We start from the raw sequence: 6,000 nt of genomic DNA, 5'->3' as shown, positions 1-6,000 counted from the left end.
ATTAGTTTATTTATGTATTTTTTGTTTTCAATATTAAAGGTAATTTGGTAATTTTATATAGATTTAACTAGAAAACTTAATGACGTTATATGGTAAGGACCATCTATGTTATGAAATGCAACAATCATTCCCACTCGTGAACATTTTTGCAAACCATCGGAACCAAATGTGTAATTTTGAAACCACAAAGATCAACCGTGCAACATTTGTAAACCATAGGGACCAACCAGACATTTAACTCTTATATTTCTATGTGATACATGTGTAATATCATGTATAGTGGATGGGATTTGCAAAGGAAGTTCAACCCAAAAAAGTCAGGATGGGTATTTGGTTGTGTATTTTTTTTTAAATCGTAGGCATGAGATAGATATGGCATTAGATGATACAAAACCTAATTATCCAAAACACACACACATACATGTTTACCCTGGATCAGATGGACCCGTAAACATTTTATATTAAATTTTCCTTTATCGTTGGGTAGTACAATAATCTACTAATTTACTTTGTTACTTTATATATATATATTCTTCTTTGGTAATAAAATCATATAATTTTTTTAAAGGCAAACGGGAACCAAATTTTATTACCAAAAGACATCTACCCCAGCAAGATGCTAAGATGGGCAAAACAACATCCATCCCTACCGATAGACACTACTACTACATCACAATACAGATACATCGTCTCCAAAATTCCTAATCCATTTCTCCCAATGTTCTTCCACTTTGACTTCTTGCGAATCCACCAAAATGCATTTTCTTTTATGTTTTCCACCATCTTTTGCCGATAGGTGAAAGTGCTTTTGAAGATCATGTCGTTTATTGTCACGGCCCCCGTGTCCGGTTTGACCAGGTCCAGGAGCCGCGGGACAGAAATCCCGTGGTATTCATTTTCACAGCGGAAGTCTTATCAGGATCGTTTTAAATTTGAAAATGCCCGAGTTTTATTTATGTATAAATCGGGATAAACCCCGTAATTTACAGTAGAGAATTTTCATAACTTCTTTATTTTACAAACGCGTTTATTTCTTTATTCGAGCCACTACTTTAAGCTTCAGAGTGCTCCTGAGCACTTGTACTTGATTCAAAGTAGGTCACCTGAAACAAGTTGTAAAAATATTTTGTCAGCGGGAAAAATACTGAGTGAATCATTCATTTTAACTAAAGAGACATGTTGTTATATTTTACAATATTAAGGGAGATTACAATGTTTTTATCAACCAATTACCCCAAATAGGTATTTGTCACTTGACCGTATCTGTGACTGTGGTCATACCACTATTGGATCCCGTCGCCCCAATAGTGACGAGTATCACAAATTTTAGGCTCGCCCACCTAAAGTGATAAAAATAGTAATGTGCACAATACCCAACACACCGGCTGTAATTTGGTGACTACATAAACTTAATCCCTGTAATTATAACTTTGGAAAATAATTTGTAGTATTGTAAAACAGTTGATAAAAAGAGAATGACTCACATTGCAAGTTTAGACGGGTAGTACTTAGCCTACTGATAAGCCGAATAACCTAGTTTAACAATAATGCACACAACCAGGTTAGTAACTAATACAGCAGTTACGATAATTCACGAGATACAACCCTCACAACAAATGACAAAGTGCGATACTTAATATCCAGCGGATTCACAACGAATAACAGAGCATAACTCAAATATCCTGTTGGAATCCCGACGAATAACAAAGTATAAACCCAGATTGAGCAGCACTTAAACACTCGTTGGATAGTTTCAATCGATCGGATATCGAATCGTAATAGCGATCGAGTTATTACCCGGTATTGTGGTAGCACCTCGCTACTATATGAAAATTATACTTTTTGACAGTAAATCTTCGTTTGTAAACGATTTTGACGACACGGAATGAAAGCTCCTGAGCTAGGCTATTTATAGCCTGAAAACAGCCTTCACGCGGCCCGCGTAAGGTTACAAGCAACCTTTACGCGGCCCGCATTGCCGCCTATTCTACGTATAGGGTTGCTGGGTCATGGGCCTAGGTTTGACAGGTGGCCCAAACGTGGCCCGTATGTATTTCCGGATAATTTTGAGTTGTCGCGGCCCGCGTTAAGTTACATAAATCTTTTACGCGGCCCGCCCGGACTCTTAAAGCTTATCCGGTTTTATTTATAAGTTGTAGCGGCCCGCGTAAGATTGAGTTATCTCTTACGCGGCCCGCCTAAAACCCAAAAATCAGATTTTTCTTGATTTTTCATGTAGGTTAGGGTTTTAGGGTCCGGGTTTTCGTATACGGGTATACTAAAGATATTTTTGAAGGTCCTTACATCCTCCCCACCTTAATAAAAATCTCGTCCTCGAGATTTATTGAAATAAGTGTGGATACTTGCGTTTCATCTCCGATTCGAGCTCCCAAGTATATTCAGGTCCTCTCTTTGAATCCCACTTGATCTTGACTAGCACCAGTCGTTTATGTTTGAGAAACTTAATCTTTCTATCTTTTATTTGGAGTGGTTTCTCAACAAACTTCAACTTTTCATTTACTTGTATATCTTGGAGAGGTACTGCCAGAGATTCGTCATATAGACATTTCTTAAGATTGGATACATGAAATACATCATGTACTCCCGCTAGTTCTTCTGGTAGTTGTAAACGATAAGCAACTGGTCCTATTCGTTGGACTACTTGGAATGGTCCTACGTATCTTGGAATTAGCTTTCCTTTCTTACCGAATCGAACTACTCCTTTCCAAGGAGAAACCTTTAAAAGTACCTTATCTCTGACTTGGAATTCTAATGGTTTACGACGGTTATCTGCATAGCTTTTCTGGCGATCCGGAGCGGTCTTTAGTCTTTCTTTAATTTGAGTGATCTTGTCGGTAGTTTCTTGTACAATCTCAGGTCCTGATAATTGACTTTCTCCTAGTTCTGCCCAACAAACTGGAGTTCTACACTTGCGTCCATACAGTGCTTCGAACGGGGCAGCTTCAATGCTTGCATGATAACTATTGTTATAGGAGAATTCAATTAAGGGCAAATGATCATCCCAGTTTCCGCCAAAATCTATTACACATGCCCTAAGCTTGTCTTCCAAAGTTTGAATGGTTCTTTCACTTTGTCCGTCTGTTTGGGGATGATAAGCCGTACTTAAGTTTAACCGAGTACCCATGGCTTCTTGGAAACTTGTCCAGAAATGTGAAGTAAAACGACTATCCCTGTCCGATACAATAGAAAGTGGAACTCCATGTAGGGATACTACTTCATCTACGTATAATTTTGCTAATCTTGCCATGCTGAAAGTTTCTTTCATGGGTAGAAAATGAGCTGACTTGGTTAATCGGTCCACAATTACCCAAATCGCATCATTACCTTTTCTGGTGTTGGGTAACTTAGTAACAAAATCAATGGTTATAATTTCCCATTTCCAAACAGGCATCTCTAACTGTTGCAGTAACCCTGAAGGTTTCTGGTGTTCAGCCTTAACTTGTGAACAAGTAAGACACTTAGATACATAACTAGCTATGTCCTTTTTCATACCTATCCACCAGAAATTATTTCTTAAATCTTGGTACATTTTATTATTTCCAGGGTGCATAGTATACCTAGATTTATGGGCTTCTTCTAAAATCTTATTCTTTAAATTTCCCTGTTTAGGTACCCAAATTCTTTTCTTATGGAATCTCCAAATTCCATCATTTCCTTGTTCTAATTCTTTCGTTTGTCCTTTCTTTCCTTCAGCATCATCCTTGATTGCTGTGGTTTGAACATTCTTTAATTGTTCCATTAAATCTACCTGTAGATTTAATCTAAGAGCACGAATTCGCCTTTGCTTTTCATGGTATTTACGACTTAAGGCGTCTGCGACTACGTTTGCCTTTCCTTCGTGATATTGAATATCACAATCGTAATCGCTTAGGATTTCCATCCATCTTCTTTATCTCATGTTTAACTCTTTTTGACCAAATATGTACCTTAAACTTTTATGATCTGTATAGACAGTAAATTTACTTCCGTACAGATAGTGTCTCCAAATCTTAAGGGCAAAAATAACTGCTCCTAATTCTAAGTCATGAGTTGTGTAATTTTCTTCGTGCTTCTTCAATTGTCTTGAGGCGTACGCAATTACCTTTTTGCGTTGCATTAACACACATCCTAATCCTAGCATAGAAGCATCACAGTAAACTTCAAAATCTTCTGTTCCATCTGGTAATGCTAAGATTGGGGCATTTGTTAATCTTTGCTTTAAAATCCTAAAAGCCTCTTCCTGTTTTGATCCCCACTCAAATTTTACAGCTTTACAGGTTAGCTTGGTTAACGGCATGACTATCTTAGAAAAATCTTTAATAAAGCGTCTATAATAACCAGCTAATCCTAGAAAACTTCTAACTTCCGTTGCTGATTGCGGGGCTTTCCATTTGGTGATGGCTTCAATCTTGGAGGGATCTACGTGAATACCTTCGTGATTCACCATGTGTCCTAAGAATTGTACTTCTGATAGCTAGAATTCACACTTTGAGAATTTGGCATAAAGCTTTTCTTTTCTTAACAAAGTTAAGAGTGCATGTAGGTGCTCACAATGTTCCTCCTGACTTTTGGAGTAAATAAGTATATCGTCGATGAAGACGATCACAAATTTGTCCAAGTACGGTTTACAGATTCTATTCATCATGTCCATAAATGCTGCTGGGGCATTTGTTAATCCGAAGGGCATGACTGTAAACTCGTAATGTCCATACCTAGTTCTGAAAGCAGTTTTAGGTATGTCTTCTTCTTGTACCTTTAACTGATGATATCCGGAGCGCAAATCTATCTTAGAAAAATATCTAGCTCCTTGCAATTGATCAAAAAGATCATCAATCATAGGTAACGGGTATCGATTCTTAATTGTAACCTTGTTTAATTCCCTATAATCGATACACATTCTCATCGATCCATCTTTCTTCTTTACAAACAACACTGGGGCTCCTCATGGAGAGGAACTTGGTCGTATAAATCCTTTACTTAGTAATTCATCTAACTGTTTCCTTAATTCTAGCATTTCAGTTGGCGCTAACCGATAGGGTGCCTTGGCTATCGGTATCGTTCCTGGAATTAGATGAATTCTAAATTCTACCTCCCTATCAGGTGGTAATCCTGGTAAGTCTTCTAGAAAGACATCTGGGTATTCGGATACTATCGGAATATCCTCCAGTTTCTTACCTTTGGTATTAACAACTACTGAAACCATATATGTTATTCCTTGTTTTCTTGAATAAATGGCCAACTTCATTACTGAAATAAATTTCAGTGGCTTTTGTGGTTTGTCTCCGGTAATTGTTACTAATTCTCCTGTGGGTGTATGAATTTCTATGGAATTTTTATCACAGAGAATTCGAGCATGGTTGGCTACTACCCAATCCATTCCTAATACAACATCGAATTCGGCTAAGTTCATTGGCAACAGGTTTGCAGAAAATCTATGGCCTAATAGTTCTATTTTTCCTTCTTGCAAAATCTTGTCTATTTTAACAGAATTTCCATTTGCCTTTTCAACTGTAAAAATCTGCCTAAGGTTGGCTAAAGGTAAGTTAAGGGCTTGGCAGAATGAAGTATTTATAAAACTTTGGTTTGCACCAGAGTCAAATAATACTTTTGCAAAAACGTTGTGAACTAAAAACGTACCAGCTATGACATCAGGAATTAGTTCGGCTTCCTGAGTAGTCAATTGGAAGGCTCTAGCGTTCCTCTTGGTAGTTCCTTCAGCCGGTTTTGCCTTGTTGTCTGCTGGTTTGACTAATTTAGGGCAATCTGGCTTATAATGCCCAGTTTCTCTGCAGTTGTAGCAGACTGTGGTTTTCTTTCTGCAATTCTCTTCCCGATGGCCTACCATTTTGCAAAAGTTACAGGTTTCCCTACATTTTCCGAAATGCTTCTTTTTACAGTTTTTGCAATATGGCAGGACAGAGGATTGTCCTGTTCCCCTTTTCTTGAAACTACTACCACTACCCACACGAAATCCTTGGGTAATTTTCTGAGCCAAATCCT

This window comes from Helianthus annuus, chromosome 7 (genome assembly GCF_002127325.2).
Source record: "Helianthus annuus cultivar XRQ/B chromosome 7, HanXRQr2.0-SUNRISE, whole genome shotgun sequence".
In the NCBI taxonomy this organism is placed as follows: Eukaryota; Viridiplantae; Streptophyta; class Magnoliopsida; order Asterales; family Asteraceae; genus Helianthus; species Helianthus annuus.
Note: the sequence above shows the minus strand (reverse complement) of the source record.